Source organism: Protopterus annectens, chromosome 4.part0, assembly GCF_019279795.1.
Source record: "Protopterus annectens isolate FY-2018-M chromosome 4.part0, PAN1.0, whole genome shotgun sequence".
Taxonomy (NCBI): domain Eukaryota; kingdom Metazoa; phylum Chordata; order Ceratodontiformes; family Protopteridae; genus Protopterus; species Protopterus annectens.
Genome location: NC_056733.1, coordinates 927,609,907 through 927,627,634, shown reverse-complemented (window position 1 = coordinate 927,627,634; position 17,728 = coordinate 927,609,907). Strand labels below are relative to the sequence as shown.

At 45.7% G+C, this 17,728-nt stretch overlaps 1 protein-coding gene across 1 annotated transcript in view; it reads left to right on the top strand.

Annotated features, from left to right (window-relative positions):
• Positions 1 to 17,728, top strand: part of GCN1 (GCN1 activator of EIF2AK4) — a gene marked incomplete in the record, with an annotated part of 2,100,248 nt that overhangs the window by 528,130 nt on the left and 1,554,390 nt on the right.

Here is a 17,728-nt window from a genome sequence, read left to right as displayed (position 1 = left end):
ACTGTATATAATAGATTGTAAAAATGGACAGAACTTCCTGTTTTTCCTAAGGATCCTCACAAATCCTTCTTGTCCTTTGATCTACAACCTTGCATATTGATCTCTCCACTTTATTTTAGCTAAATGCTTTTGTCCTTTAGTTGTGAGTTCAAAATCTAAAATTCTTAGGATTTCCTTGGTCTTCCTTGTAACCTAGCACATTATCTGTACTACCCATTTAACGCCTGGACTTTTGAGCTAGCCCCTTACTTCTTAGTAATCACTAATTGTGGTTTCAGTAGTTGTGTGTGTAACCTGGATATTCATCGTGTTACACTGCTGCAGTCATCACACTCTGGTTATCCTGTCGTCAGGCGGTCCCGCAGTCGGCCAGAGTTCCAAAGTCGTGGTCCGGCATCGGTTGCTGTCGCTTCTTCCCTGATGTCAGTGCGCCATGGGTATATAAGAGGCATCCGACGCCATTTTCTTCCATCTTTCTTGTGCGGTGCCCGAAGCAGAAGCAGTTCGCAAGTGCCGGTCGGCCGACTCCTGAGATTTTCAAATCGAATTTCAGACCGAAGTCTTCAATAAAGCTAAGTACCCCGTTGGGGAAACTTTTCTTGCCTCAGTCCGATGTCAGAAAAAGTTAACAATTGCATTTCTTGTGGGAAGCAAATACCTCATAAGGACTTTCATTCTTATTGTATTCCTTGCCTAGGCCCAGACCACGACATCACAGGTTGTCGGTTTTGTGCTAGGTTTAACAAACGAACTATTAAACGTCGGTTTGATTTCGCCCGACATTATTTTGGTAGGAAATTTAATTATACCATGCCATCGGAGCAACCGATGACCAGAATGCATAAAAAATGCAAAGATAAGGACAGGCAGCCGAGACCCAAACCAGACTCAGCGGCCACTGATAGGCCAGTAGCCGGTTCTCCGGTTTTCAGTGAGGCACCTACGCAGCCCCCGACGACCGCTGATTTAGAACCCCAGGCAGCATCCGATTCCCAAGCGGAGATTGGTAGGCCTCCACAACCTTTGCCTTTAGGCCCTTCCGACTCCATGGCTGAAGGAGATTCCGGTGCAGTTGAAACGCCTTCAGTTGCAGAAGGTGTCTTAAGACCGACTACACTCACTATTAAATCCTATGCAAAGCTGAAAACCCCTTTAAAAACAAAGAAGACTGTACAGCAGTTTCCAGTACAAGACCCCATGCCTAAGAAACAGATGCTTAAGATGGCTGAAGATTTAATTACCCTAATCAGGAGTTCCCATCCCCGTCCTGATAAAACGCCAAGACAGGAGGAGGACTACGCTTCCTCTGACCAGGTTTCAATTTCCTCAGATTCTTCTGAGGAACAGGAATATTCTTTTCCCCCTTATGAAGACTCTGATGCTGAAGAGTCTATCCCTTCAGCATCTCCCCCTGAAGACTACTCCTTTGGGGAAACTTTACATACCACGAGGGAACATTTCCACTGGGAAGGCCAGGACTACTCTGATTCTAAGAAAAAGGCTCCGAGAGTTCCTTTTACTAACGCAGCACAGACCACTTGCTATTCCACCCGCGTAAGACATTGTGGATGATGTTTATTCAGAATCTAGCCTTAACCCAGATTCACTACCGCCTGCACCAGCCAAACCAGACAGATACTACAGAGTCCCTGACTCACACAAATTCCTATATAAAAGCCCTGTTGCTGACCCAGAAACCATTTCCCAGGGTCCCAAAGGGGTTAAGGCCTCAACCATTCCCCAGGGTCCCAAAGGGGTTAAGGCCTCTATTGCTGAAAATCCTGTACCCTCTGAAAAGGGATTCTAGAGCACTAGACAGATCGGGAAATAAAGTATATACCTCAGCTACTCTAGCTATGAGGGCCTTAAATTGCTAGTTTCACATGCTGAAAATTTTACCTGATCATGTTAATAAAGCAAAGTTATTGGATGCACCTTTACAGCAGGATGTTTTATTTGGTGTAAAAGCAGAAGAGGTTTTAAAGAAAATGGAGGATAAGGCAAAATCTATGTAGACTGTCAAGGATTTTTTACAGGTTCAACCCCCTCGTTTCAGCAGAAATTGGTCAACCAAAAACTGTTCCTTTCCAGCTTCTGCCAGACCACAGAGGGGCAAATACAGATGCCCAAGGGGCAGAGGTCAGTCACAAGGCTCTTACCAGCCTCAACAGTGGGGTGCCACATCCCAAAAAGGAGGAGAAGACAGGTCTCAAACTATCAGAAGACAAATACAATGACTTACCCCTCAGACTGCCAAGCAAATCCCTCTTGGCAGCTCCCTTCGGAGGAAAACTAGCACTTTTTGCAGACAACTGGCACATCATCACAAAAGACAAATGGGTCCTAAATATTGTATCTCAAGGATACAGATTCCACTTTCACACTTTACCAAGGATAAAAGGAATGTCAAATCTGCCACCAAATCAATGGGCAGAGGCTCAAAAGCAAATTTCAGCTCTCATGGACATGAGACATTCAACAGGTTCCTACACAGGAGCAAGGACAAGGATTTTACTCAAGACTCTTTCTAGTTCCCCGAAAGGACAAAGCCTGGAGACCTATTCTGGACCTCTCAATTCTAAACACATTTCTGGAAGTACCCAAATTCAAGATGCTAGCACTACAGCAACTTCTTCCCATGCTGGGCAAGAATACTTGGCTAGTAACTTTGGACCTCAAGGAGGCATACCTGCATGTCCCTATCAGACAAAATTGCAGAAGATACCTCCGATTTATAGCAGGTTCAACCCATTACCAATTCTCTGCACTGCCCTTTGGCTTATCTACTGCGCCCAGGGTCTTCACAAAATGCCTGGCAGCAGTAATTGCATATTGCAGACAAAGAGGAATTCAAATATATCCATACCTGGATGACTGCCTTCTTCAAGCAGAAAGCAAGGACATTCTTTTAAAGCATCTGGCATTTGTCAAAAACCTATTAAGTTGCTTAGGGTACACAGTAAACGAAAAGAAATCAAAACTAGTGCCCTCACAAGACATAATGTTCCTGGGTGCCAGCTTAAATACAACGGCCCAGATGGCTTATCTCACGCTAGACAAGCAAGGACAACTGACTCAATACTTCAAAATGATGGCAACAAAGACCCAACTCCCTGCAAGAAAAATTCTGCAGGCCTTGGGATTCATGGCATCTTGCATACTACTAATACCATTTGCAAAACTGCATATGAGGAAATTACAATGGTACCTGAAAAGCGTATGTACTCAACACAGCCACAGCTTGGAAACAATAAATTCCACTCATTCCCTGCCTTCAGCAGGAGTTTCTATGGTGGGCTCAGGCATGTCACCTCAACAAGGGTCAGCCTTTTACCTTAACCACAGCCAGGCAAACTATAACAACAGATGCATCGGATTATGCCTGGGGAGCACACATGGCAGGACAGTGTATTCAGGGCAAATGGTCTGCAGATCAAAGGCATCTACATATCAATCAAAAAGAGATGCTAGCTCAACAAAATGCCCTAACAGCTTTCAAGGACCTCCTACATCCAGGACAACTCCTAATAAAGACGGACAACACCACAGTGATGTACATAAACGAACAAGGGGGCACACATTCCTACCCCCTATACAGGCAAGCAATGACCTTGTGGAACACAGCACTGACCTACCAAGTTCAACTACAAGCACAATTCCTGCCAGGAAAGAAAAACACATTGGCAGACTATCTAAGCAGAAACATCTTAGATCTTCACTAGTGGAAACTAGATCCACAAGTATTCGCAATGATAACTCAAAAGTGGGGGAACCCAGACATCTGTTTGCTTCCCCCCCAAAACTACCAACTACGGAAATTCTGCACAAGGACATACCACACACTAGCTTGGAAAGTGGACGCCCTGTCATTCAGTTGGAAAACATTGACAGTGTATGCCTTTCCTCCACTGCCTCTTCTGGCAAAGGTGCTGCTGAAAGCCAGATTAGAGGCCACAAATGATACTCATTGCTCCAGACTGGACACGCCAACACTGGTATCCAATACTAAGGAACATGGCTCAAGGCCCACCATGGATTTTACCTCCAGTTCCTCACCTGCTCACTCAGCACAACAATCCAGATTCTACAGAGCCAGCTCAAGACTTTAAATCTGGCTGCATGGCAAATTACCTAAACAACCCGTCAACACTTCTCTCTAAAGCTGTGATGGATGTCATTCTGGAGGCCAGGAGGCCCAGCACCAGGAAAGCCTATTCAGACAAATGGAAAAGATTCTGCGCCTGGATCCAGGCTAAAGGCCAAAATCCCCTTGTCCCAAATATTCCTCAGATTCTTCAATATTTAACTGAGATGTTGCACAAAGGACTTTCCTTTTCATCTATTAAGCTCCACGCCTCAGCTATGTCAGCTCAATACAACACGGATCCTCCTATATTTTCACATCCATTACTAAGACAGTACCTCAGAGAGGCTAAGAACATAAGTCCGCCCCGGAGAGCACCAACACCAACTTGGGATCTCAACTTTGTTTTGGAAAAACTTACACTACCGCCCTTTGAACCAGCTTTTACAGCTGATCTACAGTTTCTGTTATGGAAAACTGCCCTGCTGCTAGCAATAACTTCAGCACGAAGAGTCTCAGAGGTACAGGCCCTAATGGCAGTGGAGCCTTTCATCATTTTTCACCAAGACAGAGTCGCTTTACAAACTAACCCTTCCTTTATGCCAAAGGTGGTATCCAGTGTGGCCCTAAACCAAACTATTAATTTGCCCACCTTTTATCCAAACCCCCAGAACAAAGGGGAAAGGCTCCTACACTCTTTGGACATTCACAGGCAATTATGTTACTACTTGGATAAAACTAAGGCTTTCAGAAAATCTGACCAGCTCTTTGTATCCTATGCTGCAGGATCACAAGGAAAGGCTATCTCAAAACAAACCATTTCAAAATGGATAGGACATTGTATCCATTTCTGCTACACACACCATGGGAAACCTGTACCTGGTAACATTAGGCCCCATTCCACCAGGGCTACAGCAACATCAACATCCTTCCTCAGAGGGGTACCAACCAAGGATATTTTGGAAGCTGCAACTTGGAGTTCAGTGCACACCTTCACCAAGCACTATCACTTACCTCTATACTCTAAAACCAGAGCTGGCTTTGCCACTGCAGTTCTGCAGGGCCTACTAGCCTCTCCAAACCCTGTTTAGTTCCACCACCCATCCTTAGCTTTGAGATTCAACCCAAGTGTGATGACTGCAGCAGTGTAACACGATGAACATAGTACAGTTTTGTACCTACCATAAATGTAGATGTTCGAGTGTTCACACTGCTGCAGTCCGGGTTACCCTTTTTCCATCCCCTCTGACCTAGCTGAACTTTTCTATACCTTTTCTATCCTGTACAACCTTTGTGGTGTATTTGCTTGTAATTGAAGGTATTCCTTTTATTCCTTTTACATGTTTTATTAGCAATATGTATTGCCTACCTACTTGGGGACACCTGACATCTGGGGAAAGAAAAACTGAAGAAAATGGCGTCTGATGCCTCTTATATACCCATGGCGCACTGACGTCAGGGAAGAAGCGACAGCAAACGATGCCGGACCAAGACTTTGGAACTCTGGCCAACTGCGGGACCGCCTGACAGCAGGATAACAGAGTGTGATGACTGCAGCAGTGTGAACACTCGTACATCTACATTTATGGTAGGTACAAAACTGTACTTTAGTTTTGAAACTACTGCCTTGACTTTTGTCATCTATAAACTTCCCTAAAGCTTCTTTTTACAGTCATCCCCTGTTGTGTAGAAAGGTCATCACTACTGTCTAAAAGCTACTATAGTTTGCTATTTTTAATTTGATTCCCTTGACAAAAATACAGGTTAAGACTCTTAATTTCTTTCAAACTTTTCCTTACCAACATGCCCTCTCATGAGTACAAGGAAACTGGATATGTATCCAAAGTCTGAATAAGGTACTCTCATTCCTTGCTAAGCATGATGTTCATCGTGTTTCACTGTTGTAGTCATTACACTTGGGTTATCCTGCTGGCAGGCTACCCGCATTCTGCCTGAATTCCAAAGTCCTGGTCTGGCGTCGGTTGCTGTCGCCTCTTCCCTGACGTCAGTGCGCCAGGGGTACAAAAGATGCAGCTGACGCCATTTTCTTCAGTCTTTCTTGTCGCGAGGTGCCCGAAGCAAAAGCAGTTAACAAGTGCCGGTCGACCGACTCCTGAGATTTTCGAAATCGAATAGATCCGAAGTCTACAATAAAGCTAAGTACCCCGTTGGGGAAACTTTTTTCTTGCTCCAGTCCAATGTCAGAAAAAGTTAACAATTGTATTTCTTATGGGAAGCAAATACCTCATAAGGATTTTCATTCTTACTGTATTCCTTACCTAGGCCCTGACCACGACATTGCTAGTTGTTGGTTTTGTGATAGATTTAACCAACACATTATTAAGTGTTGGTACGATTTTGCTTTTCATTGTTTCGGCAGAAGGTTTAACTATATAATGCCGTCAGAACAACCGACGACAGGAATTCATAAAAAACGCAAGGATAAAGACAAGGACAAGCATCCGAGGTCCAAAACCGACAACGAAGCCTCTTCTAGGCCAGTCGCCGGTGCTCAGTGAGGTGCTTTCACAGCCCCTGATTCCCGCTACCTCAGAGCCACAGGCCGCCTCCGACTCCCACGTGGAGATAGCTAGACCTCTGGATACTCAAGGTATTGGCCCTTCGGAAATGAATCCCTCAGATGGGTCCGGAGCCGCTGCGCAGGCATCGGCTTCTGAGGGTGTCTTCAGACCTACACAACTTTATATAAAGCCTACTTCAGCATCCAAGACAAAGTCTAAAACCGTTTTAAAGACAAGGAAACCAGTACAGCATTCTCCAGGACAGACTTCTATGCCTAAAAAGCAGATGCTCAAAATGGTCGAAGACCCAATTACTTTGATCAGGGGTTCCCATCCCCCTCCTGATAAGAGGCCTAGGCAAGACACTGAATATAACTCCTCTGATCAGGTTTCCATTTCCTCTGATTCCTCTTCTGAACAGGGATATTCTGTTCCTCCCTATGAGGATTCTGATGCTGAAGATTCTATTCCTTCAGCTTCTCCTCCTGAGGACTATTCATTTGGGGAAACCCTGCATACCATGAGGGAGCATTTCCACTGGGAGAGCCAAGATTATTCCGATTCTAAGAAAAGACTTAGAGACGTTCTTTTACTTCCGCAGCACAGACCTCTTGCAATTCCACCTGTTCTAGACATAGTAGATGATGTATTTTCAGAGTCCGGCCTGTCTCCAGACTCTTTACCTCCTGCTCCTGTTAAGTTGGACAGATAATACAGGGTTCCAGATTCCCCTAACTTTCTTTACAAAACCCTGCTGCTGACCCAGAAATTATCTCACAGGGTCCCAAAGGGGTCAAGGCTGCTTCTGCTAAAAACCCAGTCCCCTCAGATAGAGATTCTGGGGCTTTGGACAGATGGGGGGAAAAAAGTTTACACTTCTGCTACCTTGGCTGTAAGGACTTTAAATTGTCAATTTCATATGCTCCAATATCAGCAATACTTAATGTCTTTTTTAAAACAAAAAATGTTGACAAATTCGGAATGTTCAGGGAACAAAGAATTGCAGGATTTATTGCATGCAGCTGAACAAGTAGGAAAGCATACTTTGCAATCTGGCTATGATTCACTGGAGGCCTCGTGCAGGGCCGCTGTTACAGGTTCTGTTATTAGAAGGCATGCTTGGTTAAAGGAACAGAATCTGCCTGATCATGTTAAAGCAAAATTATTGGATGCTCCATTACAGCATGATACTTTGTTTGGTGTTAAGGCAGAAGAGGTATTGAAGAAAATGGAGGATAAGGCTAAATCTATGCAGACAGTAAAGGATTTCTTACAGGTACAGCCACCCAGATTTAGCAGGAACTGGCCCTCTAAGAATTGGTCCTTTCCAGTGTCAGACAGACCGCAAATAGGCAGGTTCAGACGCCCTAGAGGCAGGCAACAGCCCCAGGGCTCATACAAGCCCAAACAATGGGGTGCTTCTACCTCCATAAGTGGAGAAGACAAATCACAGCCTTACAGAAAACAGTCCCAATGACTTCCCCTCTGCCAATGCCAAGCACTTATTTTTTGGCAGCACCCTTAGGGGGAAAACTAGCACTTTTTTCACAAAACTGGCACAAGATCACCCAGGACAAATGGGTCTTAAATATAGTCTCTCAGGGCTACAGGTTCCACTTTCACACCCTTCCAAAGGCGAAAGGTATGCCAGACCTGCCACGCAATCAATGGGCAGAGGCACAAAAAAGTTTCATCTCTGATGGACATGGGGGCTATTCAGCCAGTGCCACAACAAGAACAGGGACAAGGATTTTACTCAAGACTTTTCTTAGTACCAAGAAAGGACAAAGCCTGGAGACAAGTTCTGGACCTGTCTATTCTAAATACTTTTCTGGACGTCCCAAAATTCAAAATATTGACTCTACAGCAGCTTCTGCCCATGCTGGACAAGGAAGCTTGGCTTGTAACTTTGGACCTCAAAGAGGCATACCTGCATGTCCCAATCAGACAATCTTGCAGAAGATACCTCAGATTCATAGCTGAGGTATCTTCTGCAAGATACCTCAGATTCATAGCTGGCTCAATGCACTATCAATTCTCTGCACTGCCCTTTGGCTTATCTACTGCGCCCAGGGTCTTCACAAAATGCCTGGCACCAGTAATTGCATTTTGCAGACAAAGAGGAATTCAAATATATCCCTACTTGGACGACTGCCTTATTCAAGCAAAGACCAAGGATATTCTACTACAGCATCTGGCGTTTGTAAAAAGATTACTAAGTTTCCTAGTGTACACAGTAAATGAAAAGAAATCAAAACTACTACCCTCTCAAGAGGTCATATTCCTGGGTGCAAGCTTAAATACAACTGCCCAGATGGCTTATCTCACGCCAGACAAAGGCATCTGACTACTTACTTCAAAAACATGGCAACAAAGACCCAGTTATCTGCAAGAAAACTTCTGCAGGCTCTGGGCTACATGGCATCCTGCATTCTATTAATTCCATATGCAAGACTGCATAAGAGGAAACTACAATGGTATCTAAAAAGTGTTTGGACTCAACATTGCCACAGCCTGGAAACAGAAATTACTCTCATTCCCTGCCTGCAACAGGAATTTCAGTGGTGGGCACAAGCCTGTCACCACAACAAGGGACAGCCATTCACCTTACCCACTGCCAGGCAGACACTAAACAGATGCATCAGATTATGCCTGGGGGGCGCACATGGCAGGAAAATGTATTCAGGGCACATGGCCCACAAACCAAATGCATCTTCATATCAATCAAAAAGAGATGCTAGCTGTACAAAATGCCCTGACAGCCTTCAAGGACCTACTTCATCCAGGACAACTGGTGATAAAGATGGACAATACTACAGTCATGTGGTACATAAACAAGCAAGGGGGCACACATTCCTACCCCCCCTCTGCAGACAAGCCATGACTTTGTGGAACACAGCATTGACTTATCAAGTACATCTGCAAGCACAATTCCTGCCAGGAAAGACAAATACTTTGGCAGACGAACTAAGCAGAAACCTCATGGATTCTCACGAGTGGAAACTAGATCCACAAATCTTCAACATAACAGGGAAATGGGGATGCCCAGACATAGATCTATTCGCCTCCCCTCACAACTGCCAGCTACAGAGATTCTGCACTCAGACTTATTACAAGCAAGCATGGAAGGTGGACGCCCTTTCATTCATCTGGAAAGCCCTTACAGTATATGCCTTCCCTCCTCTGCCTCTCCTCTCCAAGGTACTCCTAAAGGTCAGACAAGAGAAGCCAAAAATGATACTGATTGCCCCAGACTGGCCATGCCAGCACTGGTACCCAATTCTAAAGAGCTTGTCTCAAGGCCCAGCCTGGACATTGCCTCTAATACCTCATTTGCTGACTCAACAGAACAATCAGATCCTGCACAGCCAACTCAGAACCCTAAATCTGGCTGCATGACGGATAATGTAATCATTCAGAACACACCTCTCTCTAAAGCAGTTATGGATGTTATTTTGGAGGCCAGGAGGCCCAGCACCAGAAAATCTTATGCAGAAAAATGGAAGAGATTCTTTGCTTGGAACCAAGCGCAGGGAATTGACACGCTTGTACCAAATATTCCTCAGATTTTGCAATACCTAACTGATATGCTGGACAAAGACCTATCCTTGTCATCAATTAAGATCCATGCCTCCGCCATTTCAGCTCATTACAATACGGACCCACTTATTTTTTCTCATCCACTGCTAAGACAGTTTCTCAGAGGGGCCAAAAACATAAGACCTCCAAGGAGAGCTCCGATACCTGCATGGGACCTCAATTTTGTCTTGGAAAAATTCACACTGCCTCCTTTTGAGCCAGCCAATACAGCAGAGAGAAAATACTTGTCATGGCAGAGAGAAAATACTTGTCATGGAAAACCACTCTTCTCCTAGCAATAACTTCAGCAAGAAGAGTCTCAGAGTTACAGGCACTAATGGCTGTGGAACCTTTTATTATTTTCCATCAGGACAGGGTTTCTCTTAAGGACAAACCCGGCATTTATGCCTAAGGTAGTGTCCAGTGTGGCTCTTAACCAAACCATACATTTGCCTACCTTTTATCCAAACCCACAGAATAAGGAGGAGAGACTTCTGCATTATTTGGACATACACAGACTGCTTCACTTTTTACTTGGACAAAACTAAAGACTTCAGAAAAGACTGATCAACTCTTAGTGGCATATGCTGCAGGATCGCAAGGAAAAGCCATTTCAAAGCAGACTGTTTCAAAATGGATAGGCCACTGCATTTGCTTCTGCTATTCACAGCATGGCAAGTCAGTGCCCAAGGGCATTAGGCCACATTCTACCAGAGCAGCAGCCACTTCAGCAGCCTTCCTCAGAGGAGTACCAACCAAGGACATTTTGGAGGCTGCAACCTGGACTTCAGTGCACACTTTTACATAGCACTACCATTTATCTCTCTACCCTAAATCCAGAGCAGGCTTTGCCACTGCAGTTCTGCAGGGCCTCATAACCACTCCAAACTCTATTTAGGCCCAGTCACCCAACCTCAGCTTTGGGATTCTACCCAAGTGTAATGAATGAAACAGTGAAACACGATGAACATAGTACAGTTGTGTACCTACCATAAATGTAGATGTTAGAGTGTCTTCCCTGTTGCAGTCCAGGTTACCCTCCCACCATCCCCGTTTTTTCTTTGCTGGGACTTATCTGTATCTCTCTCTATTCTGTACAACCTATGTGGTGTATTTGCTTGTAGATTAAGGTTATGTGCATGTTTTTTTAATGTCATAATATTTACAGCCTACCCTTTTGAGGGCACCTGACATCTGGGGCAAGAAAAACTGAAGAAAATGGTGTCTGCTGCATCTTTTATACCCCTGGCGCACTGACGTCAGGGAAAAGGTGACAGCAGCCGACGCCGGACCAAGACTTTGGAATTCAGGCCGACTGTGGGTAGCCTGCCAGCACGATAACCCAAGTGTAATGACTGCAACAGTGAATACACTCGAACATCTACATTTATGGTAGGTACACAACTGTACTTTTTTGAATGTGATTTATACTTGTATGAGAAATATGTACAAGTATTTGTAGGAAGTCTTAATCCCTTGTACATGTCTCCATCTCCATTGATGGTAACGTATGTATAAATCACCCTAAGCCAAGTACCCTAAAGATCTCTATGATCAGTATGTATGCTACATGTGCAGAAAAGCTGTGTTCTTGTCTCCTGCCCTAAAAACCACCAACTTGTGTGGTATAACCCACTCTTAACATTCTAATGTAGTAAACCCTAAAGTACATAAAATAAAATAAAAAATTCACCAACAGCAGCCAAAAGCCACCTATCGGAGATAATAACATGAACTGCAGAAGAAAACTCCAGGTGACCACCATGACTAAAAGCATATGATTTATTCAAATACAGGATAAGCGCTTTGTGAAAGCGCTTATCCTGTATTTGAATAAGTCATATGCTTTTAATCGTGGTGGTCGCCTGGAGTTTTATTTCTGCAGTGTAGTAAACCCTGGTGGAATTTGCAGATTAACAGTTGTGACAACACCCTGTCTGGCTTCCTTGTTACTAATTTGTCTCCATTTTGTATTTTTGTGCTTCAGCAACTCAAAAACCATATCTCTATGTGATAGTGTAACAGCATCCTTTCAGCCTCCCAGTGGGATATGATGAAAATTCTTAACTTACACCCAGAATTCCCTACCTTCGAATGCTCCATGTCATTCAAATACATGTTCTGCAGTATTACAGGCACTCAATTTTCCTAATATGCACAAATACCTTGGTTCTTCTTAAAGGATTTGACAAACCACTAACATTCCATAAGATTACAAATATAGCAGATTATTATTATAAGTACCTTCCTGTCTGAACTAAACTTTTGATTATACAAGCTACATACAGGTAATGCATTAAATGTATAGTATTGTATTAAGTTGTACTGCATTATTTGTCAGCTTTGTGAAGGGTATTTCTTGTGGTTTAAACTTTACAAAACTTTTTATAAATTTGTAAAGAACACCCATTCTTGTTGCTTGGCAACCTGTGTTCCCTGACTCTTGCCAGCCATTCCCAATGTTAAAACCTGTTGGTTTTGAAAAAAAAAAAAAAGGTGGATTAATTAGAGGACGTAAGAGCTTCTCCTTCAGTTCGGTGACAATTCTTCTGATCCCTGTGAAATTTATTTCCTTTGTATAGGAGTCTGGAGTGTAACATCATAGTGATCTTACTTGGTGTTCTCCTTGTATCATATTTAATGAGAAAGGATTTGGAGGAGGTTTGCTGTACCTATATTTTAGTCTTCATTGTCATTGAAGTCCATATTTCTAAAAAAAAATAAATAAATAAAAAAAAACCTTTAGAGAAGATTGGTGAAAAAAAAGTATGACCAGAGTAGTAGCATCTGATGACTTGTTAAAATTGATGCATCTGAGTATGTCTGAATAGTCTTTCCTATAGGTGAGAAACAGTTGGTACCGAGAAGAGCAGGATGGAGGACCTATTCTGTTAGTTTAATGCAGAAGGGATGGGTGACCGAATTAAATGAGAACTATAATGGGAACATGCTGTAAAAGCTGTGCATGACTTGTGAAAGCCATCATTTTAGGTAGTGAAATGAATTTGTACTGCATATCTGACAAAGAAAAAGAAAAGGATAAAGAAAGGAAAGGGAGAAAAAGGGCAGGCGTCGTAAGAGATCCCCAGACAGGGTGCTCTTTCTCAGCCCCCCATCTAAGACCATGAGGCCTGTTTCTCCATGGCTCCGGACTCCTTGTTTCTCACCAGAGCCGTTGGAACATTCGGACCCGAGGCCTTCCTCCCCACTGCGCAGACCAGCCAGATCCGGGTCGGAGCCTATCGGACATGGATATGGACAGGATGATGAGGAGATTTACTCAGACCCAAATTCAGATAGGAGTCTTGCCAGGCCCCTCTCGAAGGGAGACCTCCATGCCTCTTTTCCGCCCCATCTCTCTTTCCCTGATCCATGCTTTGGGGCTCTTGGATCCGAGGTTGTTTTGAGCTGGTAGCTCGACGCCGTTTCCTCCAACCTCGACTCCAGCTGTTACGTTGAGTTTCTCAGATCTGACTTGTTCGGATCCGAGTGACTCTCAGAGCCGCGGACAGGGAGTCGACCCATGGGAATGGATTCTTCGGCTCTGACCTTTTCTGATGTGATCCGTTCCCTCGGACCTCAGGCTGCCCTGGCTTCGGCTCCGTTCCTTGCTTCGGATCCGGGGAGGGCTTCTCCCTTGGCCTTCGAAGTGGTGGAGAGGGTTCTCTCCCATGGATCGAGACCCCAGCCCATCCCCTCGGATATCACCCAGGCCCCCCTGGATTTGGTGACAACTCCCTTCATCTTGTCTCAGGGACAGCCTGTGCCAGAGGATCCCCAGATTAATTTCCCTGAGGAAACCCCTGTGGCTCACGGATCCCCTTCTGAAAGTCCCACCGAAGAGGGTTCACCGTAAGCGCAAGTGCAAAGGAGGCACTTGGACCCCCCCCCGAGTCCCTCACTACGGACACTGACTTAGATGAAGAAGGTTCCCCCAGGTCACCTTCTGAAAATGTCTCCTTCAGAGAAATTATGGAGATCCTCTGCCAGAGGGGAGGTTGGTCAGCCCCAAAACCTTCTGGGGATGAGTCAGTGTTCCTGGAGGCCTTTGGCACAGGCCCATCTACTTCCTGGGTGTCGCTTCCAGCGGACCCCTTGGTGGACCTCATCATCACGAGGGCATGGAAGGAGCCTGACACCGTAGAGCCCATCCCCAAACGCCCTGACAAGGTTTTATCTCCCCCTTCTGACAGACAACCCTGGTCGAAAGGAGCCCCAGTTGATGCTATGTTGGTTGCAGCGGCCACAAAGAAGGAACTAGCACAGGAGACTTCCTCAGTCCACCCTCCAGACAAGGAGTCTAAGTGGGTGGATAGGTTTGGGAGATGTCTACTCCTCAGCGACCTTTTCTATCCGTGCACTGAATTATTTGGCACATGTGATTTGTCTTCAGCGAGACCTTGCTTCGGAATTCGCTGAGTCGCCCCCGAGTCTTTATCGCTGCAGGACAGACAGTTGTTCTCGACGAAAATGTCTACTCTGAAGCCGGTCTGAAACGCATCAATGCAGCTCCTTACCCATGCCACGGAAGGAGCAGCTAGGGCGGCTGGGGCAGGCGTAGCCATGAGGCATCATGCCTGGCTCGGGTTGTGTCAGTTTGTGGACCCCTTCAAGGTGTCGTTTGTCAACGCTCCCTTCGGCTCTTCCCTTTTTGGGAAGACGGTATGTGACACACTTGTCCAGGGCAAAAAGGACGGGAAGACTTTGTCTGCCATTGGAGTCCGCTTCTCTAACCCTCAGCAATCCTTCTCTAGGAATCAGAGAGGGCAGAAGAAGATGTGGTTCCGAAAATCTCAGTTTTCCCAGGATTCTCAGGGCAACTATTCCCCCATAGGCAGAGGGGGACAGGATCGACACTGACGCAGAGGTAGAGGGGGGTCTCTGGAATTTTGGGTCTAGGGAACCCTTTTCTGATAGACCCGGTCAGCAGCCTTGAGGGGGTTGCCTGACTGTCCTACTCTGGAAGCAGTCGGGGGGTGGTTGTCCTTACACCCAGTGGCATGGGAGTCCATTACGACAGATCGCTGGGTTTTACAGATAATATCCAAAGGTTACTCTGTCCCATTTGTTGCCCCTCCAAATATTACAAAACACCTCCCGGATGTTCCACCCTCTCACAGGGAGTCCGCAGCCCTAGAAGTTTCAAAGCTGCTTCTCAAACAAGCCATCGAGCAGTCCCCCCCCCCCTCCCGATCAGTCCGGATTAGGCATCTACTCAAAGGTTCTTTTTGGTGCCAAAAAAGACAGGAGACCTCAGGCCCATTCTAGACCTGTCAGCATTAAACCTGTCAGTAACCAAACCGAAATTCTGGATGGTCACCCTACAGTCCATTCTACCTTATCTCCGAGAGTGCGACTGGATGTGCTCGTTAGACCTCCGGGATGCTAACTACCACATCAAAATACACAGAAGCTCCATGAGGTTTCTGCGCTTCCGGGTGGGAGCCAGTCATTTTCAGTTCAGAGCCCTACACTTCGGTCTCACCACAGTCCCCAGGGTGTTCACCAAGGTAATGGCAGTTGTAGCGGCTCTCCTGAGGCTTCAGGGTATTCAGGTGTTTTCATACCTGGATGACTGGCTCTCTGCTGCGCCTAACAAGCATCAATTGTGTCTGGCCCGAGATTATTTAATTTGGTTGGCAGATCTACTGGGAATTGCAGTCAATGTTTACAAATCCCATTTGCAACCAGTACAAGTTCTAGACTTCATTGGGGTATGGCTAGACACTTTGCAGATGAAGGTATTCTTAACTCCAGGCAGGATCCTACACCTCAGGTGCCACTTAGCTCAGATAGCGAACTCCAAGTCTTCAAAGGTGAGCGAGGTTCTCTGGGCTGTAGGCTCCATGTTTGCTGCCTTATCGATTCTCCCTTGTGCGTGCCTTCTTATGCAGGTTCTTCAATGGACTCTGGCTGTTCAATGGTCTTGGCTAGACCTGCCCATGGAATTTCCGATCAAGATCAGTCACGTCTGCAGGGCATCTCTTCTTTGGTGGTTAAGTTCACCGGAGATATCAAAAGGACATCCCTTTGCGTCCTCTCCAGTCCAAGCCACAGTGACCACGGACGCCTCCCAACTCTGGTGGGGGGCGCACTGTTCGGGAAGGACAGTCAAAGGCACGTGGTCCCAGTCAGAGACCAAGTTGCACATAAATGTTCTAGAGATGAGGGCAGTGCTTTTAGCGTTGGAAGCCTTTCACACAGTCCTCCCTCTCGGATTGATTGCAATTTAGTCAGACAACATGTTTGTTGTCTGGTATATCAACAAGCGGGGGGAACCAGATCTTACCCTCTATGCCACAAGGCCATGAGAGTGTGTGAATGGGCGAACTCCACCGGTCGGTTTCTGAGAGCAAAGCACATTCCGGGCTGCTCCAACATTTTAGTGGACAGATTGAGTCCGGCCATTCTGATGCCTTACGAGTGGTCTCTGAAACAGTCAGTAGCGGAGGAGATCTTCCTTGCATGGGGTCAGCCTTGCTGTGATTTCTTCGCATTGCCTTCCAACATGAAGTGCAGCGAGTTCTTTGCTCTGATTCCCTCACCAGGTGAAATCCCCAGAGAGACTCTGGTCCATGCTTGGCTCCCCGGGCTTCTGTATGCTTATCCACCATTGCCTCTCATTCCGAAGTTTCTTCAGAAAGCTTGCCGACTACGGTGCAAAGTGATCCTCATTGTCCCATTCTGGCCTCGTCAGGATTGGTTCCCATTCCTTTGGTCTCATCTCGTAGCTCCCCCGTGGGTTCTGGAGCCCTGTCCGGATCTAATATCTCATCCGTCGGGGGCACGTTCTCCTGATCCAGGCAGTCTCAAGCTGACAGCCTGGTTTCTCCAGTTCCGTTAATTGCCAGGACCCCCGGTAAAATCCATTCTGGTGGCTTTTCTTAGACTCCACTAGGAAACTTTATTGCAGTAAATGGAAGCGCTTTTCCATTTGGACTTCACAGAGAAAAATAGATCCCTTTACAGCCCCTGTTCCAGCAGTGTTGGACTTCCTGTCTGGTATCTTTCAGCAAGGAGCTAGTTCCTCCACAGTGAAAGTACAATTGGCAGCCATTTCCAGTTTTCACGTTGGTGAAGACCTAGCCTTAGCCTCCTCTAGGCTGTGTAAGGCTTTTCTTAAAGGTACTTTTCTGTTACGGCCGCCTGTCAAGGATTCAGTGCCTCCTTGGGACTTTACTTATGTTTTACAGGCATTGGTGGCTCCTCCTTTTGAACCTGCAGCTTCGGTGGACTTGAAATTTTTGTCCTGGAAGACCACTTTCCTAGTCGCCATTACATCTGCTAGGAGGGTTTCTGAGCTTCAAGCTCTGTCTGCCGTGCCTCCGTATTTGGTCTTCTGTAAGGATAGGGTCTCGCTCCGTACTAACCCTTCCTTCTTACCTAAAGTGGCATCTGAAGCAAACATAAACCAGTCCATTAATCTTCCCGTTTTCTTTCCTAACTTCCAAAATAAAGGTGAATACAAACTCCATTTGTTAGATGTTCATAGACAGCTTCATTTTTATCTTCATAGAACGAAGTCTTTCTGCAAGACTGACCA